Source organism: Galleria mellonella, unplaced genomic scaffold (assembly GCF_026898425.1).
Source record: "Galleria mellonella isolate WM207_F2 unplaced genomic scaffold, CSIRO_AGI_GalMel_v1 utg223, whole genome shotgun sequence".
NCBI lineage: Eukaryota > Metazoa > Arthropoda > Insecta > Lepidoptera > Pyralidae > Galleria > Galleria mellonella.
The window spans coordinates 1,495,536-1,519,196 of record NW_026442042.1 but is presented as its reverse complement, the minus strand read 5'-3'; the positions used below and the strand labels follow the sequence as shown (position 1 = coordinate 1,519,196).

At 32.2% G+C, this 23,661-nt stretch overlaps 1 protein-coding gene across 2 annotated transcripts in view; it reads right to left on the bottom strand.

Annotated features, from left to right (window-relative positions):
• The window catches only part of LOC113517409 (transmembrane protein 132E), a 96,004-nt gene that overhangs the window by 43,573 nt on the left and 28,770 nt on the right, over positions 1-23,661 (bottom strand). The window lies entirely within an intron of this gene.

Here is a 23,661-nt window from a genome sequence, read left to right as displayed (position 1 = left end):
GCGTGAATTTACTGGGTACAGAGGAATAACATCTGAGTCCTCAGGAATGGCAACGCATGGGCGAAACAGTATACTCTGTTATGTCCATGGTACTGCTCATGTCTATAGGCGACGGTTACCACTTTCCATCAGGTGGGCCGTCAGCTTGTTTGCCATTCTAAGTTGTATAAAAAAAAATCTTTCTGGATATTTTTTGTGGTTAATACTTTTATGGCATCAATAAAATTCTGGAAACTGTTTTTGCTGTCTGAATAAAGTTAGGTATTGATAAAATTACTATTGTACAATGTACATAAATGGACTTTTCATCTCACGTACACATTCACAACCCAGTCTATTTTTGGAGCAAAATTGAAGGAGCATTAACTTAATATTGAGATATTACACATTCCTTTCATTCAATATGTGAAGCTACTAATATTGAGTAAAATTTCTATCTAAAGCAATGTAGAGAGTTCGATAACAATTTCATTGAATGAATTCTTATCTAATTTCACCTAGTTTGAAGTAATTAATGAAAGAGAAATGTGTAATAAAGTGTCATCATATACAAGACACGAAGTAAAAGTGATTACAATGAGTATTTTAAAAAATACCTACGTTTACGGCATTGGTGACCCTTAAGGTAGTAGTAGAGTCTTATATTATTTCTATCTATAGGTCTCATACTACAGCACAGACATGATAATGCGATGGCTCATTGTCTCTGTGTATTAAAATTTGGGAAATATCAATTTCAATTTGAATTCAGTGTTATTTAAACATTTCGATAGCAAAACTTATTCTATTAACGATGCGGTTTTATAGTCGTTTCAAGTCTAAAACAAAGTATCAAAAGGGTCGTTCAATAACGTTTACTCACATTGATTCCGGGCAAAAGGGCTCTAACCGATGTCTTTTAGATTTTAGTAAGCGTGTTCTTTGATAGAATCCTGGTGCACTTTTCGATTACCCAAGCGGTAATTTAATTAAAGTGAGTATGCATTAGCGATGCCCAAGAGGTAAACGGGGAGTTTGCTTTACCGTTCCCGTCGCTCTCTAAATTAGTTTTTATTAGAATGACAGAAAACTTGTGGCGCTACTGCCGGAGATATTTAAGGCACTGCTCTAATTTATGACAAATAGAATATCTCATATATTTGAATTTATCGAGGATTACAGATACCTAGTATCATTATTTTCATCTACTTAATAAATAAGAAATTATAGCATGCCCAATATTTAATAGTACTATCTGTAAAATTACATAAAAATAATAAGTTTTTTATAAGATGAAATTTTAATGAGAATTTTCTTACTTGATAAAAAATCTACACACCATACTTAAACTTTTTTTAATTAATAATTAAAGATTGTGTCTCACAAAAAAATCTGATTTAAACTGGGAAAACCAGTTCTTTCGATTAAAAAACTAAACTATTGAACCGATTTAATAAGATTTCTAAAAGACTAATCTGTAAATATATCCTTTCAGATAAAAAAAAAAGGATTTTCCAAATCGGTTTACAACTGACGGGGTATGAGCTAATAAACATAAAAAAATAGAGTCGAATTGTGAAGTTCCTTCTTTTTTTAAATTGGTTGAAAATTCTAAAAATCTTGACTAATCAAAAGCAATTACCCAATTTAAGTTTGTAATTGCCAACTTCAATATGATAATATAAAAATAATGGTCTCACTAGTATTTCTACCACCAATCAACTGGGCTCGCATTGCTGTGCTAAGGATGAGATATAGAGATAAAATTTATGTTGAGACACCATAAGTGTTAGTGTATTCAATAATGTTCTTAGTGCTGCTCGTATTCTTTAAGCGATGGTTACCACTTTGCGTCTAGTTGGACATTACCTTAATACTATTACAAGTTGTATAAAAGAAAGATTTACATAATGAACAATTCGTGTTCACGACGAACAATTTTATGTAACTATGTACTTAATAACAAACGTTCTGTAAGTCACGATTTTAATATCCTGGAATTTAGGGAAAACAATTTGATCGACCGCGGAACTTTAAGTCTCTTCATTAAAGATTCATGTTAGGATAATAGAATGAATATAACTCACTGCAGAGGTGTGACTATAGATCAACACTTTCGATCACGAATGATTCATGGCTTGTGCATTGGAAAAAGAATATTATTTTGTAAGCTATAACACGAGCCATTTAAAGATCTACATGTATTTTAATATACACAGAACCTGTTGTACTGAGTATACAGGCTTAGTACACCTCATTAAGATTACTAGGCAGTAATCCTTATGAGATATTTCATTAAAACTTGTGATTTTTCTTAATTATTTCATTTAAACTTATGGTTAATTCTAACAATAATAAAACTTATAATATTTATTTATCTGTTATATGCCATGAATACAAATGCAAGGAAGTAAAGATAAAACTTTGTGATTTACACAAAAACAGTTTACACAGTAGAAGTTTCTTAACTTACAAAATCTTGACTTGTTTGTGACTTGCTGATTTTCATTAGCTTTGCTTACCTTTGCTTTTAGTTCTCACTTAATGAGAGTAAGAGCAAATGAGGAAGTCACTTAATAACTTTCTAACTACAACTATGTCATTCTTTGGGATTAAAACCATCGTGAGTTCCAAGACAGCTTTAGCTTTCTCCCGGGACGGTACGAGCTTCATCGATCATTGTCAAAGTGGTATGTCCTTGTAAATTCTGGCAACACAGGAATACAGCTGTGGGATAAACAACATAAAAATACCCTTATAATAAATAAAGACTTGAACTATAAATGCTTGGTAGAAAATGTTTTAAAATCGAAACAAATTGAATTTTTTTATGTATGCTCACGAAGATTTTCACAACAAGTTTTATCTATTAAATCAGATTTGTTTAGTTTCAGTAATAAGACATACAGTATTACAGGTCATAATGGTGAATAATATCTTGAGTGAACGTGTTTGAAGAAATGTATAGCCTAGCGTGCGAACTCGGAGGCTGGCATCAGCGTTCAGTTCCAAGATCATTTGCATAACCGGACGTGTCACGAATAAAATGGAAATGAACTAGCTGAGGAAGCAATGCCGACAGAACCTGAGTCCGGACCATTATTGCTTCAATTTACAACCTGGAAGCAATCTGAACATTGTTAATGAAACGTATGTAGTAGCTGAAATAACATGATTTCTATAGCGTTATCTATCTCTATGTTGATAACGTGAATTAATATAGTTAAAGATGCATGAATCGACGACATCAAAATATTTTCAATAACGATATGCAGTAACGCGAGGCTAACAGCATAATTTCAATTAATTATCTGGATCCCTTGTGTTGGCAGATAAATGAGTCCCGAGGGCGCCGTCCGTGCTGAAAACATGAAACTTTCCTACACATCCTCACCCGCCCACAGACTGCTTCAGGACCCCAACTTTTGAATTATGTATCCTTTCAACTTTTTGCACGAACTGAAAATGACAAATAAAATCCGCACAATTCTGAAAGCAACGGTTTTAACATTCTATAAATTATATATTACATGAAATGAAATGTATGAATAATTAATTCTTAAGAAAATAAATATGCCAAATGCATTTGGAACTAACGTGGCAGAGGGCTAACCCAACGCTTTCTCAGATTAGCATAGCTTACGACGTTTACCATCAAGAAGCTCAGGCAGACAATACTTGATTGCTATCTGGGGATTTTAATTCTAAAGTCCTGCCTAGTTGAGCAATTTATAAATTGTTATGTCTAGTACCAGAGAATTAGTAAAAAATGTAGATTACGATACTGTCATCTTTTTTGTCGTTCAATCTCATTCTCAAATAACATAGAACTTCTTAATGTGAGTGTATGGCATAACAATAAATATCTTAGTTATTTGTTCTTATGGTATAAGGTAATTACTATTACGCTTTCGACATTTTTGAGAAACTTAAAGTAAAGATGATGAACATCTAACTGCCAATAAATACTTACGAATTTAGTATGAGAGCACCGATGCTGCCAGATTTCCGAAGCGAACAATGACTTTAACAGAGGGTCGAACTCAATTTCACGCGTGATTTGTGCACTTTTATTTCATTTCCACTCTGACTGAACCGACGTCGGAACGAGCTGAGATATAGAGCCAATCTATGAATTCGATATACTGTAAATTTTTATACTCGTTTATATATTTTTTAAATGTTTAAGAAAGAGAAAAATTTATATATATAATTTTTTTATTTTAGATTTTATCTTATTATTACTGTAATTTCGGTATTTAACAATGTAATTTGTAAATATAACAAATCAGAACTTAATTGAACGTTAAAGTAGCCGTTTCCTTACTAAACAAATTTACTTGTAGACACACGATTTCGTATTCTAAATTCCAATATTTTTAAATGTGTCTATGAACAATCTCGGCATTCATTGGTGAGTACGCATTATTTACTAGTAATATCACCATAATACCAGCTGTCCACTGCTGAACACAGGCCTCTTATATAGACTACCACTAGTATGTTCTTGTTTATTTCTGTATTTTACAATAATAAAATAAAATAAATATATAACATATGAAAAAATATTATTTTATCTATTCTTAAAATTTGTATGTGTAACGGAATGATTGGTATCAAGAAACTTGACAAACAGTAATAAGTTACAGGAGACTCCTATAGCAATATCTCGCGGCACATAGCAAAGTCGAGCCGGCAATTTGATATATTGGGTTGCTTTGTGCAAGCACCCCGGTAAACATACGCAACTCGAGCGCCAGCTGATAACATGCTCAGTAGGGGGACTACTAAATTATTTTTATCTTCAACTTGCACGAGTTACTCGCACTTATCTCAAGATGTGTTTACAAATGAATGCGTTTGAATGTGAACGTAAAACAAATTTGCCGAACGTGCTCGATTTTCGATGTTACGATGTGAAGCTGAATTTGTATGCGTTTTATACCCATATTTACACCTATAGATAAATATGAGTAAATACGTAAATAAGTGATTGGGCAACTGTAATATGATTACTTTGAAAAAATAAATGTGCCTCTATTTTGATGATGAGCGGGTCTTTAAAATTATTTAATATTATTTATATTAGTAGAAATACGTATGTGCCTACTGAAAATTATGAGCTCGCGACGTCATTCGCACGGTATATTTTTGTATGTTCCTGTGAGAATGAGAGATTTTCGCAACGTAAATAAGATGTTATGTGTCGAGCTAGGTAATATACATCACCATACCACCTATTTCACCAAAATCCATGCAGTAATTTGCACAATTTATGTACCTCTGACTACCTTGTAAGAAACCTGATATAAAAAGATCAAATATATCAGATCAGGGACAGAAAAATGAAAGAAATTTTGGTTATTATCGTACACTTCAATAAATACACAGATAGATTATATCCTAACGTAACACATAGAATACTTTATGTATTGATTTACGCGGGCGATAACACGAAATACAGCTAGGTATATACTGGCATTTCTTACTGTTTACATACCTTTAAATAAATATAAATAGTTTCACTGATACTAAAAAGAATGACTATATTATGAACAAGAGCCGACGAAAATCATGAAAATTGTCAAGATCCGACGGTTCAGTAGACAAGTCCTTGCAGTCGGAACTTTATGACCGGCAAACGACGCATATATGTACGACAGAAAAAGACGATGTCTCGATAAAAACTCCATTGTCGACACCAGGGTCGCTTAAGGGCTTCGCAAATGACGAGAGGAGTACGAGGAAACGCGATAAAAACTACGGACGCCCGTCTAGATGGCGAGAAATGACAAAGAAATGTTATGTTTGGTTGAGACGTCGACAAGCGTGAAATTTCATGTCATCTCGAAAGCTTGAATGACGAGCCGTCTCGGGTGACAGCATATGCTTTGACATACCTACAACATACTTACGAGCTCACGACCACATCGATGTTCGAACACTTTTGCGAACATCTCTTGATAAAGTACTAAATGCTTATTACCTGAAACAAAAGGTGTAAGTAAAAATTAATATTTATGATGAAGCTCTTAGAAAAAATAATGATTTTGTTCAAAGAAATATAATTTATTAAATAATTATTCCTACTTAAACCCTTTCTTATGAAACATAGCTTTGATCGACATTAGAATTTCTTGTTTCATTAAGAAATTCTTCGTTCAAAGAAATGTTTTATAGGAAGTCCAAGAAAATCCCTTCCTGCTAAGTCAATAAACCTTTCTATGTAAAAATATATATAAGCCTACAAAATTATTATTAAAATCGAATCTATACACGACGTGCCCCACTATCAACATTTATCTAATAACGTACGTATAAGGTAACGTACTTCAAAAAGGAATAGATTCTCTAATTGCCTATAGCTTTTTAACCTGCAAAATTAAGGAACTCCCTTCCAAACTCTCACGTCAAATTCAGTGCAGTAGAAATAGTTAAGTATTTGTAGAGTAGGTATTAACTAATTATAACGCAGTAGGATACGATAACAAAAAACTATAAACGTTGCTGTTACCATAAAAAATATTTAAGTGCACGAAACAAAGATGGATTTATACTCGTAAAATTAGTTTTGGCTATATTTATTAATCTTCTACCTAATCTCTCTACTGCGTTTTTAATTTTTATTCTACGTTCATTCGTAGAACATTAGCATTTAGGAAATGGATCACTTATTTCAAATACGAATCTATTGCGTGACTCGGCAAAGTCGCACTGCGCGGAAACTGTGTAACTTGCTTTTGAATTGTGAAATAGTTTCCTGAAGCCGCTTCGTTGTTTTACCGCAAGCGTTCGATTTGTCGGTCGCTTTTCAGGTTTCGAAGGGTGCGGGCGTTGCCTGTGTCCATTATGCAAATGAGGCCTCGGCAACAGTATACGTATTTAGCTGATCTATTCACAGAGTTAGCCCCGGAAAGCGGCAAGGATTCGACTGTTACAAGTTTAATCATTCTGTCGCATTGGACCGTAAATAGTAAGGGCAAATGTCGGGTAGTTACGGAAAATACCAAGTTTAGAGTAAAACCAGATTAAAACTTATAAGATTTTTCTTATCGCTTGTAATAACAGCCTTGTACCTTTTGTTGTTTTTAGCTATAAAAGTAATTTATTAAAAAATACATTTGAAATGGATGAATAATGGGTTAGATAAAGATATTCTCAACTGAATTTTAAGTTATATGTAACTTTTGTTACGAAAAAATCTTGATAAATGAACGAAGAGAAAATTAAGCAGTTTCGCAAACAATTTGATCAACAATGGTAAGCATAGTCTAGAAATATGCACAACCATGAACATTATTAATTATAGTGTGGTATAGTTAAATAGTTTAAACGAAAGGAGCATATATATATATATGTCATATTAGTATTTATAGTGTACGATTCTAACACTTTAGTGAGATACTTTAAAAATATATTATTATTTTCACACATAATAAATTACAGAGGATGTTTTCTAGATGATCAGAGCACTAGGTCGTATAATCATCGATATGTTTCCATTGGACGTTTCCCCTGGCGCGGCCGCTTGCCTCCGCCATAACGCAGAGTGGCGACACACTTCGACAAGTGTTTTGATGCTATCACGCTAATGTGTTACGACATGATCGATATTGCCACGCCAGCAAATAGAATTTTCTGTCCTTTCAGGGTTGGTGAATTAAAAAATTTTAGGTTGTTTTTGTAAATATCATTACCATGGTTTAAACAATGATAATGATATACAAGAAAACATTAATATAAAACCTATAATATTTAAAATAAAAATCTATAGAAATGTTATATAAGTACCTACTTTTAATTTTTTTCTAGAGCATTCTAATGCTCTAGATCGATTCTGAAGGTCCATTCCATTAATACTTTAACAAAATTATTATGATAAGAACCATCTAAAATTAAATGTAGAGTCGTTGTAATGTAATTCTCCTAAAAATTGAAATTACACTGGCTAGAATATTTAATTCCCTGTTATATTAAATTTAAATTTTAGAGATAGAGATAATTTTATACATGATGATACGAAGATATCCGACATTTAGCTATTGTCAGGAATATGGTTTATAGGTATTCATATCGTCTTATCGATCAAGGCCATGCAAAGTAAATACACAACTACCTATTATAGTAAGTATCTATAAAAATCTACTTGTATATTTTGCGTAGTTCCCTTTCTCGGGCTAGTTCGGGTTCGGAGAAAGTAAATAAAATAGTTTATAAGGGTACTCCCAGCGGATGCTACACCCGTGTTACATTTATTTGGCTGGAATTCAACCCAGTACATTTTCCACTAAATCTAAAATACCGAAATAAGTTTAATCCTGGCAAGATTTGTAAGACTCCCTTAATGTCATAAAGATAATCCTAGTGTGTAGTTACAATATTATAAAAAATGTTAAAATTTGTAAAGATATTTGTATGTATCAAAAAATACTTGTTAATAATCGACTAACTTTACAATAATGGAAAACTTCGATAAAAAAAAACTAGTAATTTAATAAATGTAACGAAGGTAAACTTATATGTCATATATATTTGAGAGATATATGGGCATGTCAACTGTTACGTACACCATCAACGGCCACAGTTGACAAACGCCTCTGCTATTCCCTTACAGATTACAGCCATAACTCATGTACAAATTTATTTTAATTTATTTATTACACAATCATGATTAAACGATCAAGCAAATTCGAATATTTTCATAGACAGACAGACCGGAATAACAAATATGGTATTTTTTTTATGCAACTTAGAATGGCAAACAATCTGACGGCCCACTTAATGGAAATTAATAGTCATCGCCTATAGACATGAGCATTACCATGGGCATAACACTGTTTCACCATGATACCCCCCATACGTTGCCATTCCTCAGGACTCAGATGTTATTCCTATGTACCTTGTAAATTCACTGCCATATTCCACCCTTCAAACCGAAACACAGCCATGCAAATACAACTGCTTTACGGTAGAAACACGAATGGGACAGAGGTGTCCAAGCACACGACTTTTGTACAAAGTCTCCCTCTGATAAACACTTTTGTATCCCAAATCATATAAATAGCACGTTAAATAGTTTTATAAAATTACGAAATTGCAATTATTATTTTTAATGCCGAACGGACAATCTCACATACCTATCGTGTTACATATGCACATTATCTTCGCATGCATATAATTTTAGTAAGAATAAATAATGAAAGTTATACGAACAGCGCTTTAGCAGGGCGGTATTATGTAATAAAACCCTTACTAGCATAATTAATGAGCAATATCACGAAAGTATGGAAGTATCTTCCATATTTTTTGATCCTTCGAGTTGGATTTTAAATATAAAGCATAGCATATAAAGTATCCGTACAATTTATTGTGTAGAATTTATTGGAGGCAATCCATGACACATACATGATGTCAGTAATGTAGTGGACGTAATCGATGTTTATGGTTTTATGGTTACAACCGTGACTATCAATGGGTGAAGACATTCTATTATATTATATATTTGCTTATGTACAACTTTTGGTAAATAAGTATAAAAAATTTGAATTTAAGTTTGAATTGGATACATTTCTTCATAATGTAATGTAAAATATAGAAATCAGTCATAGTAGTTAATTTTTGCTAATATTACAGATGTGATAATGACATTTTTCTGTTTATTAGTTACTTACTCTCATGGTGGCGATCAGTTAGATCAACAAATCATTATAAAAATTGATATACGCCTATTTGGCGTGATTAAAAACTTCTGTTTCCTACTGATTCAAAAATGAAATTTAATTATTTTATTCCATTTTTTTTAAATGTTGAGGATATTTATTATATTACTGGATATTTATTTAGAATTATTTTATTTCATTCCGCGACCACTGGTACACTGCGACGACTACCAGCTCTCAAAGATTGACTACTATTATTATTACCAGAAATTCTACAACCTTCCATTTTAGCTAACAATCCCCAACTGTCATTTTGTCTACGCACATTTGGCGATATGAATTTAAACTTTAAATGAGTAATTTTCAAGCGAAATAATAGATTACTGCCTAGTGTTAGCCGTTTGGCGCAATAACTGCGAAATAAACATAAAAAAACGAAAAACAACTGGTTCAGTAAAACATATGTCATTATATAATTGTTTTTTTTTTTTAAATTCAATTTTTCGATACAAAATGAATACAAATTTATAGGTGCAAAACAAATAACGATACATTGTAGTGACAATTGTACTAATGCAGAAACATTGTATGACAGATGAAATTTAAGGAAAGTAGCTTATATTTTTTTTTGTTAATAAAACAAAAGAAAATAGCAATAAGTATCTACCATACAAAACGCTAATAGCGTGGTGCCACTGCGTACCAATTTAAAAAAAATATATTAATTTGGTTTAGACAGACTTCACAATAAATGTGATATAAGAAACTATAAGGAGACCCCATTAAATCGCTTAATGTCTTTTGAATCTTAATATGTTCGCATTTTTAACTACATATATGAATATTGATTAGCTATTGTTATCAACGCTCAGCAAACAGTGATGAATATAATACGTAGAAAGTACATTCCTTACTTAACTATCTATTAATGCATAGCTGAACACGAGTTCTCCCATAAAAGAGGGTGTAATTCACTATTGCCACACTGGCCAAATGACTTGTTATAAGGGACTTATTTAGAGATTTCCTTACACTGTAATTTATTAATTTAGTCACCTATTTGGGCATCCTAGGTATGACAAAGAGTGGTGACATGTTGATAAAATTTTCTTTAACAAAGATTGTTTCTGTTTTTTTTTATACAACTTAGAATGACAAACAAGCTAACGACTCACCTGATGAAAAGCGGTAACCGTCGCCTATAGACATGAGCAGTGCCATGGATATAACAGAGTACACTGTTTCGCCCATGATACCCCCCATGCGATGCCACTCCTGAGGATTCAGATGTTATTCCTCTATACTCTGTAAATTCACGCCATATCCCACCCTTCAAACCGAAACACAGCCATGCAAACACAACTGCTTTACGGTTGAAACACGAATGGGATAGAGGTACACAAGGAAACGACTTTTGTACAAAGTCTCCCTCTGGTAAACGATTTATTTTCAACGATTTCATAAAATTTGATTAAAATGACAAAAAATATAGAAGAGCATATAATAATATACATTATATATGATTTAAATAAAAATCTAATATTATTTACGAATATGTTAACCTATATACAGATGTAATATAATCTCAAATTATCTAAAAACTGCAAAAAAACTGTCATTACTTTATTTGTCATTCTAAGATACAAAAAAGTAAGGAGATATTGTAATATTTCTCCACATTCCCGCAGCGCTAATGAACCAGTCTGATGTTTTTATCTTCCTACTAATTTTCACATAAATTTCATCGTCTAATGAGAAGTTTTGCTCAGAGATTGTACAGGGAGGTGAATATATTTACATAATTATAAAATAAAAATAGAGGGTTTTAATTAGGATCAAGAACTAGTCTTGATCTGAGTTAAGGTATATAAATTTATTTTTTTTTTTACAATAACCGGTCAACCCTAAGTTGAAAACTTAGAGTCGATCGTCTAGGATTCTAGTTTTTGATATAGACTAGATATCGAGGTACTCGCAAAAAGCTCATTTTACATAGAAACTAAACACATTATTACTGAACTACTTACTTTGGGATTTTATAAATTATTTATTGACGGCATCTTGCACTAAAACCTTCTGTAATACTGTTTTTGTTAATTCTTTAAATGTCGTTTGACATAAATTTTATGTATTTTTTTATTCGATATAATTAAGAACTCCGATGCAAAATTTAGCCATACTTGATTACAGCTATAATTGAAGCTTTATTTAAGGCCAAAACTTGACGCATTACATTACATCAACAACATACATATCACGACATGTATTAAAGCCATATCGATGGCATAGATCTCGAAAAAACAAAAAGAAAATTATAATGAACGCCAACTGCACCCCTCGTGCGTGACAATGCATAAATTTAATTTTAACATATTCTTATTTAGAAATAAGTTTTTTATGTAAGTTACATCGAATTAGACACGTGTATTGCTGCTCGATAGTAAAAAATATTTAAAAATTGCAGAAATGGTTGTAATGCCCACGCGGGACACTTAAAACTACTATTAAAATTTTAAATTAAAATTTACTGTATTTATTATTTTTGTAACTGGTGCAATGGAGTGTAAAACAAATAAAACACAATAATATGACATAAAATATGAATTTTTCATCAATAAATAAATATCTTTAATTAAAAAACCAAACTTTCCAGCCAACGTACTGAGCTCAAAGTAAGATATTTCATAAGTTTTTAAAAACATACAAAAATGGCTGAAATTATAACAAATGGTTTTAAATAATGTTTCCCTTAACTTGATACAGTAACAGTGAAGTTTCTGTCGATAATAGTGAGATGCGACTTTGTGAAAGTTAATTGAGAACGTGTCCTATCTGCATAAACTTAACAGCAAACAAGTACTTGTATGTCATCATTTTTAGTTCGTATACATCTCGTAAGAAACTGTTTTTTAATGTTTTTGTTTTTTAAAGTAATCACACCGTTTCTTTAGTTCTTAAACTAAAAATTTGATATTGTAAGATTCTTTCTTATAATATTAATTTCTGAGAAAAGTAAATGAGAGTTTGAATGGCAGAACTCATTTATTTAACACGAAAAATTTCATTACAATTTAAACATTAATTTTAATTTATTTAAAATTTTTACCAAAGAGAGACTTTGTACAAAAGTCGTTTGCTTGGGCACCTCGTCTTCCCATTTGTGTTTCTACCGTAAAGCAGTTGTGTTTGCATGGCTATGTTTCGGTTTGAAGGGTAAATTTACAGGGTACAGAGAAATAACACCTGAGTCCTCTGAAGTGCGACGCATGGGGAGTATCATGGGCAAAACAGTATACCCTGTTATGTCCATGGTACTGTTATTGTCTATAGGTATTGGTTACCACTTTCGCTCAAGTGAGCCGTCAGCTTCTTTGCCATTCTAAATTGCATAAAAAAACATATATGTAAACCTACTCAGGCATTATAAAAAAGGTCATGGTTTGAATTTGAATGACTGATGAATGATTCAAAACGTAAAAGGGTATGGGTAAAAGGACGCTTTTAAATAATGTAGGAATATACAGTAAGTACAAGCTAACATGTTACGCGGTTATTTCACGTTTATTTTTATAAGAAAGATAGTTTATGTAGTACATAAAAGTTTAGCTACTGTAACAATATTATTACGGCAGAAGGGACGTGAACGTATAATTTATTCAAAAGTCACGTGGGGCGCGACGGATTTTCAACTACACAAAGGCTAGAATTACTGTTGTGTTGAATCTAAATCTCGTAATACTTAATTAAATTTGAAACAACTTTAACGACCCATGTCTTACAAAAAGGGCACGGGTATTGAAATACCTTTTCCAGTTCGCGCAGACCAGACTGAATTTTGAAAGCTAAAAAGTCAAGAACACGAAAGGAAAGCGGGAGCGAAGTTTAATTGGAAATGTCTCCTTAAATTGATAGGTAGCGTCTTACGAAGTTTAACCAATTTGCTTCGGGAATTCGAGAAAGCGTTCGACTCGTATTTCTGGTGTATAACTAGAGTAGATATTTGACTTTTACTATAGGTCAATATTCGAAAAGTTTATTTTTTTTTTATTTTATTCACTACAATAGATAAAAAATATATCTATATATGTACAAAAACACGTAGTCATAAGTACTAATATTTTTACGAGGGTTAAAAATGAAGTTTTAAGCAAAAAACATAAATAGTGGAACATATTATATATTCTCGTATTAATAGTGAATTTACAAATTAATAAGTATATACGAGGTCTGTCCGGAAAGTTCGTATAAAAGTGTTCTGGAATGCGAGAAAGAAGTCCCTAACAATGCTTCAGTTCTGGTCTGACCGCCGTGCGGTGCGAACTGGCTTGTCACGCCATCTGTGAAGTTACCTCTTAACGAAACCCCGTCGGCATGGAGCCCGCTTCCGTTGAAGAGCAGCGCGTCGTAATATTTCTCTCGAAACTCGGCAAGAATATTGAAATTTTTGCCGATCTCAGAACAGTTTATGGGGATGATGCTGTGAAGGAACCAAACAAGTGGCTAAAAAGATTCAGAGAGAGCCGAGACAATGTTGATTGTTTTTTTCGATATCAAGAATTCGTCCCTCCAGGCCAGACAGTTGATGGAAAATTCTACGTCGATGTGCTCAGACGCCTCAAAGCTCGTGTGGCACGAGTTCGTCCAGAATATATTCTTCACCACGACAATGCCCCTGCCCACACCTCTCTTGTTGTCCGTGAGTTTTTGAGTAAAAATTCCATTACGGTGACCGAACACCCCCTATTCGCCGGATTTGGCCCCGTGTGACTTCTTCTTGTTCCCAAAAACCAAATTGGTACTTCGGGGGCGGCATTTGGGGGACATAAATGAGATAAAAAAAGCTACGACGGGGCAGCTGAGAAACCTACAACCAGAGGACTTTCAAGGAGCCTTCTCACAGTGGAAACGGCGTTGGCACAAGTGCATTATGTCACAGGGGGAGTACTTTGAAGGGGATAAAATTGATTTACCTGAATAATTGTAAAATAAAATTTTTAAAAAACTTTTATACGTACTTTCCGGACAAACCTCGTACTATGATAGATATCACTCAATTTATAAACTGACTGGAAGTATCCCTCCTCATGTTGAAGAGAGAGGTCTAAAGGCTCTTGTTAAATACATAAGGGTTGCGGAAGGGAACAAAGCAAAACTTGTACTTATGTAATCATGAAGGGTAATGGCATCTCCATGCTGAAAGAAATGAGTGCCATCAGCCTCCTTATGCACTTAATATGATAATAGAAACATATAATCTTTTAGAGCGGGAGACAGGCGTGACAGATATGTATGTATGTATATATAATCTTTTAGAGCTTCATTACCATGTGCTGGTTATGAAATCTTGTTATAATTAAGATGTTTGAAATATTTACATACGAAAGTATATGAATCGTTACATGTTAGCATTACCGTATCTCAATGATTTCATGTGCCATCGAGGACGGTAATATTAAATGTGTTTCTACACATATGAAGAACAGTACATGATTGAATCAATGATATACGACTAACACAATATCTTAGAATAAGAAATATTAAGACAAATGAAATAATTTAGTATTATTTTTAATCTAAAACACTTTGGATATCATAATAGCATGTGAAATTAAAAAATAAAAAATCTAAATTGAAATCATCTTTATTCAAATAGACATTGTAAACACGTTTTTAAATCGCCATTTTTTTGTAAATACAGGGTTCGGAAAGTTGTTATCTTTTGAGAAGAGCCCGCAAGAAACTCGACAGTTATTCTTTTAAATTTCTGTCTTTGAAATCGAAAGACGTAGTTAGATTAGAATGAGTGACAGAATATCATGATCAGTGGACCAACACCACTTCGTTTCTCTGTCAATATTAGCACTACACTTCAAAAAGACACAAAACAAATTTTTACGCAAGATGACGTAGGTGTATAATAATTGTGTTAGCTAGGTTCATATTATTAAAAATAGACATTAGGTAGAAATGTTTAAATTGACTCAGTGTAGGCTAGTGGTCATGATGACAGGATTAGTAGGTATTTAATTATTTTATTATATATTTACTATAAGCCATTTAGGATATTATTTTTTAACTAGGTTTGTAACAATGGTTAAAAACAATAGTAACAATGTTTGTTTTTTCTAATATTTATAATTCAGAAATGTAAATCATATTCAAAATACCTAAATGACATTTAATTTAATAATCAGGTAAAATTACTCTTACAATGCGTAATTTTGTACAGTTTTACATTCTTTTAAATGGTTTAATACTTTAAATACTAACAATTATTTAAATTACGCAATAAACTTGATAATGTACTTAATGGGTCGTAAAACTCAACAGCTCTGTGCTCAGCGTCCACGAACAAAAGCTTTAGCTTTGTTTCTAAAGAAACAACATTTAGGTAAGCAGAATTCTAACTGTCTTTGCAAGATGAGCAATACGTGCACCTAATACAAACAATTGATTATCGTTTTATTCTCGACAGTTTTCTCTACTTGTTATTATTCTCCGTATAAGGATCTTTTTATTCCAGCCACTTAGGTATTGATAAGAGTTGGTAATATATACACAGCAACTCAGCATATTACACCGTGCCTACCACTACGTTTATACTTTTCCTACTGAGGCTAGCAATATACCCAACCAGGTCGACCTCCACGCGATTCTCCCTGGAAACCATCATGTTTAAATCTTGTCAACTTAATCATGGTGGGCCAACTGACATGAATGCAGATTCATTCTCACCTATCATCTTTCACTGGTGCCTCGTCGGTGTTTACCGATAGCGCGGGCGGGGTTACTATTCCATTTTCACCCATTAAAAAAAAACTTTTCCTACTTACTTACTGTACTTATAAGTATATTGCTGTCTACAAGTATGCTTAATTGGGGGAAAGGAATTATTAGTAATGGAGTCTAATTTTCCCATTACTAGCAATACAATTGTTAATTCTAGTGGAATTCATCAGGATGAGCTAACGGACCTGCTTTTATCGTCCCTATCACCACTCACTGGTGCCCCGCCAGTATACACCAATAGCGCAGGCGAGGTTACCATTCCATTATCACCCATTAAAAAAAGTATGCTTTATTGTGCCTGCCTATAACGTGTCGATGTCCTGTTGGAGAAAATAAGAATACATAAAAAAAATAAAGAGACACCTACAATTTCGGATCACAGTATAAATTCACTATTATTATACCTACATATTATTGCATTTATATACTATTAACTACGAGTATACCTCCAATAATGAGTTCTTGAGCGGCGACCCCGTACGGGCAAATGCAGTGTAGGACGACCACCTTAAATACATTAAAGGGAATTTGTGGGTGCAGGTGACTCAGGACCGTTCCATATGATAGTCTAACAGTTATGGTGGCCTATGTACAAAAGTGGACAAAAGTGCGTAATTACTGCAAAATCACAGTCTTGTGAGAAAAACTGTATCAGCGTTATCATCTTAACCATTATTAAATTGAAAATATCTATAAATTTATTACGGATTTTGATGAATAAACCCCTAAAGTTACGTAAGCAAATACCTACATACATACCTTTATGGGTTTATACAACATCAACATTCATTCAACTGAACTGAAACGAGAACTGTTAATGAAGGTGCCGAGTGCATTCACAAGAGCGCATACCAAATTATCTAGTAATGGGCTACTCCTTTCTAAATGAAGTCAAGTAAAATTGGAACGTTGTCTCCTTAATAGAGCATTGTGATGAAGTGAACAAGAAAATGAGTTCTTTGCGTTTGAGTAACACGAACTTTATAATTTTTTTATTAAAAGAAAAATAGAGACTGCCACGCAGTGCAAGTAGAGTTAGTTGGTCAACTTCAAATGTTTGCTTCAATATGTTTAATTAAATTGTTAGTTCAATATCTATAACAAAACACTAATTCGGGTTAAAATACATTTTGTGTTTTGTTATAGACTACTAATATATATTAAAAGAAACTTTTAACATAATCAAAATATAAGTTGAATAAAAATACAATAGTAGTTATATAACTGAATGCAATTGTTTTTATAATAATATCAATAAAGTATTAAATGTTTATTACTTATTCTCAGTTAACAGGATATTTATAAAATTTTGTAAATAGATGGAGCATATCTTGGAGTATATAATATATTAAGATACTTTTATCGTAATTCATACAATCAATGCCACTGATAGATAATTGTAATGATATTCCATTCACAATGTTATTGAATAGACATCTATACAAATTGTAGACACTACGTTAGGATTCGCTTCAATTATGACGTATTAAACAACCACCGTAACTATTCTCATAGAAAGTTTCATTCCTTTTTAAGCGAGTGTGAAAAACGACAACAAAACACCTCATTAAAATTATGTTTACCCTTTTTTAGATATTGAACTTCATATTATATATTTTTTTATCAATTCTCAATGCGTTGTAAATTATGCGGGTGTAGTATTTGTTGCAACATTTGCAACAGAAATATATTCAGTAAAATGTTCGGACTCGAAATCAATTTAATCATAACTAATACTTTATAAACAAAAAAATTATTTGACTGCATCCAAAAGTTACTTTTTACCAATTTTATTTTGTATAGATTAGTGGCAGTTCTATTACCTATAAAATACTATTTGTCTTATAAATTTAATTAAATTTAGTATTTTTTAATTAAAAAGCTAATTATATAAATAATTAATAATACAATACGTATTATTTATTAATGTTTCATACATTTTGTATGATTAATAACCTACAAAGTACCAAGAGATAATTTTAACATACTCATAATCGAATCAACGTAAAGGTACCTTATAAAATTTAAGTACAACAAAACCATAGACAAAATTATGTAAATAATTTAGACCTTGTCTATTATTTCCTTAAAATGGAGAATATTATAGTAAATCTCAAACACCCAAATTTTGTTCGAACTAATGAATAGGTAATTATTTATATCTCTAACATTATAATATTGAATATACTGTTAATGATCTCGTAAATCGAAAGGTTCTCAGAAGAATGTTCCATTAATATTTATGACCGGAAAATTATAAATAAATATGTTTTGACTGCCCGCAGTCGTACCGATCCGCCCCATTCGATATTCCACTATAAGGGTCCGCCTAATATGTTTTAAGCAAAAAAAGCCATCCAACTACTATCATTATATTTATAAAACCTAAAAATAATGAGATGTGTCAGTTTATATTTTACAACTGAAATTATAGATGAAAGTGCTTTTACTTTTAGTACATTTGATCTTATAAATCTTCTTATGTAAATATTGATTAAGTGTAATTACTCGTACAACATTGTTTACATCATCGACATAGTTTTATTAATAACAGATATAACTATAAACAAATAAGAAGTAGCGAAACAAGTTGGTTTTAAAGCTGTATTAAAGATAATATGGCTATGCGGTGAAACCACATAAAATTTTGAGTTTTTATTATATTTTGAGTTTTTTTTATTTTACTGATTGAAATTTTTGGAGTCAAAAGTTTAGTTAGTTTTTAGATGACTAAAATGTAAATAAACATCATTTATTATACATTATTATAGATCACTAAAACTATAGAAAAGGTATGAATTTTTCTATGGTTTTAGTGACCTATTATCCGCTCATACCATCTTATGAGAACCACAAATATAATACAACTTTTTCCTAATAAATAGGTACATACAGGATAATATGTGTTTGTGTATGTGTGTATGTGTATGATTTGAAGATCAATTATAGGTTGTAGGTATAAAAAAATACAGATACGCATTATGATATTCAATTATGAAAGTACCTAATTCATTAGCAGTATAGCCTACCAATATTTGAAAGGTTACTTATCGAACTGCTTATACTTTTTCTTTCAGAACATATGCTGTTACACTTGTTTCAGCTCACCACACTCGGTATCCAGACCACACATAATCAATTTGCCAAGCATGTGTATAAGTGTTGAAATTCAAATATTTATCGTTAGTTCCCAGGCATAAGCGCAACCCGACCGTTGACCCTGCGCCTGCGCGCCCATGTCGGACGAGAATGCGTCTGCTTTCTGTTCGTACTATGTGCCCATGCACCCGGTCCCGGACAGGCCTGACAACTACAAGTTCTCAATTCCCTTAAATATGTTTCGAAACATTCACGGCGCAATGCAATGACATTAAAATTTGCTGTTATAATATAAATCAAAACAAGAAAATATATGCATAGCAACTTAGTAAATATAATTATTATGTAAAATTATAAATGCAGAAGATTGTAAAGATTGTTCGTTTCTCGATATATTTAAATGAAAGTAAATACATAGACCATATTTTAAATACCACTTGGTCTTTTAGGTACGTAATATTATATTTTACTACATTAACTAGCTACTGATGTATACTGATATTATCAAAATATAACAGCATACTTTTAACAGAATATTATATTATTGTACTGGTATTGTATGCAAATACAAATTAACACATGTGAGAGCAAAAAAAATTTACTGGCACTCACGTAAACTACGTATACTTAGATCTTTCTGCCTTTCATCTCACAAGATATTCAATAACTTGAAGTGTATATTTCCCACTAATTTAAAAATTGATTATGTGCCCCATAAACTCACGATAGAACTACCTACAGCACTATTTACTATTTATCTACTATATGTATCCTAATACTTACAACATGATGCCCATTGGTTGCCTCTTCCCAAACAACAACATCAATTAACTGACCACTTGACTTCTCGGCTCGTATTTAATAAACTTCTATAGGAAGTCATCTGTTAAGCAAACTGTTTAGACTATCGATAAACAATTATAATTTATCTTTCGACTGAAAATATTAAATGTAAACATTTAATACTAGTAGGTAATTAATATTAAGTAAATATATTTATATTAGCATAAGGTAAATTGTTTGAAAATGATGAGAAAATAATGATACTACCGTTTCTATAGTTTCAATTAAAATAAGATCCGATAAAAAGTTCTTTGATTTTAAAAGAAAAAATAATGAACGAGGGATTATGGAAAGATAGCGATAAATCAGGATCGATTTTTTTATAGTGTAGATGTCAATTAACCTTTTTAGCTGCCTTTTCTTGAAGTATGTGGCTGCATAAAATCTGTAAACTAATAATGCCGATAATTGAAGGCAAGAGAGGTTAATCGCCTTTAATAACGGCCTGAGAGTCGCTTTCTTGGATCTTAACGGACGTAATAAATTTGCACACGAGATGACGTAAGGCAATCGTATTCTACAGTATGTTGCCTAGGTAATGGGTTCTAATAACTTGGAATAATATTGCCGTCATCGATATGTTGACGTTATACGTATTTGAATTCTTCCCCCTGGGTCCAATCTTGAATTAATTTCGCGTGATTTGTTTACAAACTTGGCCAAATATATGGGTAAATTTGAATAATGGGTTTTTTGTTTATCTTATACATACATACTTACATTAGCTTTTGCTTGCAAGTTCTAAGCGTGGGTTTTGGAAGTAGGTAACCATTTCTAGACGTCATATCAAAATAAAATATACACCAAATTTTAAGGTAGACCTTCAAGAATACAATTGTGAAAATCACATTGAATTTAATGTAGCAATTTTTTGCGGATGTCGGAACAAATATACAGACTGTCAAATATTCCAAATACCTAATATTGTTTTGGCTTCTGTTGCTCTTATTAAAAGACTAAAGGAATAAGTCTGAAACAATACTGTATAAAATAAAAAAAAATCATACTATGCAAATATAAGACTCTTTCATATGATATCCCACTTGAAATAATAGGTACTTTATAAAATTTCAAAGAAAAAACAATACTATTACAATTATTTCATTTGTTATGTGAATTAACAACAATATTTAAAACATATTTACGATCGGGACTCGATGATATAAAATAAACAACGCTAAAATTTAAAATTAACTAATATTCTAAAACTATTCCAAAATCCAAATTAATAGTTCTAGTACTCGTATACACGGACTGACATGATTTATTAAATTAAAGATTGTGTTCCACTTAAAGAACCGACTTCAGTTGTAGCAAAACCAGTTATTTTTATATAAAATTAAACTACTGAGCCGATTTTTATAAAATGTCTATAGGAGCAACCTGTAAGTTTATCCTTTCAGATAATAAAAGAATTTTACAAATTCGCTAAGATTAACGAAGTTAAGAGGACAAAAAAATACAAACGAATTGAGAAACCGCTTCTTTTGAAGTCAGTTGAAAAGTGAAGGACTGACGACGAAGAAATTAAATTTATAATTTTAAAACAAGTAATTATAATTTTAAAAATTTCGTCTGGTATATTAATAGGTTTCTCGACAAATTTAATATATATAAATTTTATTGTAGTCCATCAGACAAATGGGTGGTCAAGCGATTCGTTGCGGACACGAGTCAATTTAATTAAATGTCATCGGGCAATGCACCTAAAGCGAATGCGCTGGATTAATACGAGACACAACCACTCATATATTGTAATTCTGTTTATATAGATTGGTCGATATGTCTAGAGAGTCTTTATTAATATAAATGTGAAAGTGATCTTGTCTGTTTATTATTGATCTCTTGGCACCTTAACGACCCAACCAATTGTCATAAAATTTGGTATACGAAAAGTACGTATAAAAGTTTTTTAAAATATTTTACAATTATTCAGGTAAATCAATTTTATCCCCTTCAAAGTCATAATGCAACTGTGAGAAGGCTCCTTGAAAGTCCTCTGGTTGTAGGTTTCTCAATTTTTTTATCTGTTTATTTGGTTTTGGGATAGATTGGTGTTCGATATTGTCGTGGTGAGAGAGTCTTTATTAATATAAATGTCTGGCCTGGAGGGACGAATTCTTGATGGACAATCCCCCGAACATCGAAAAAAACAATCAACATTGTCTGTTTATTATTGATCTCTTCTTGCCGAGTTTCGAGAGAAACTTGATTACGACGCGCTGCTCTTCAACGGACGCGGGCTCCATGCCGAAGGTGTTTCGTTAAGAGGTAACTTCACAGATGGCGTTACAAGCCAGTTCGCACCGCACGGCGGTCAGACAATCTGAAGCATTGTTAGGGACATAAGGAAGGGGTCCTGCGCTTACCTGGCCTCCCCATATTCCAGAACACTTTTATACGAACTTTCCGGACAGACCTATTATTATTATTTGATCGAGAATGGCATAGGCTACTTTTTAACACAATCAATCAAGTAGCGAATGAAGCCGTGGATAACGACTAGTGTTTAAATAAAGTAGAATCAGAAAATATATTTCTATTGGTTCCGAGGATGGAACATTTTATAAGCGAATTGAAGTCAACACTTCCTTAATTACTAATACCTACACTCAAGACCAATCAAACAATTTTATTATCCTGTTGCTATGGATACCTTTTTTTTTTACAACGCAGGGGGCATACGAGCATACGGCTCACCTGATAGTAAGTGACTACCGCCGCCCATGATCACCTACAACACCAGCGGCATTGCAGGTGTACTGCCGGTCTGCTGCTGTCATAAGACTTTGGCCACTATCTGTAATCTGACAGACTTTGGTACTAATCTTAACATATTCATTAAACCCAAACACAATTCAACTAACATACAGCGATTTGCTAAGGATTGAAGGGCGAGATCATATCATATCAGCGGTTAACTAACCATTGCTAAATTGTGTTAACTGTATAGGTATAAACAAGGATTACCAGTTTCCATCAAATGCTACGAAAATCACAGAATATTCTGTGATGTTCATGGTACTTCTTATGTATTCCCATTCCTGGGAAATATGGTGTTAATCTTTCGTAATCTGTAATTTCACTGCCATCATCGTATTTGCCATTCCATATAATATAAAAAATAATCAAATATAAGAAATAGTTTATTTTTCTTCCATACATTACTATGCATTAATCTTTGTTGAGTTATTAAGTTTAATATAAATTTATTTTAAAGCTAACATAATTATTGAATGTTACGATAAAATCTGCTTAAAATCCCGTAGGCATTTCAACTTAAAATATTCTA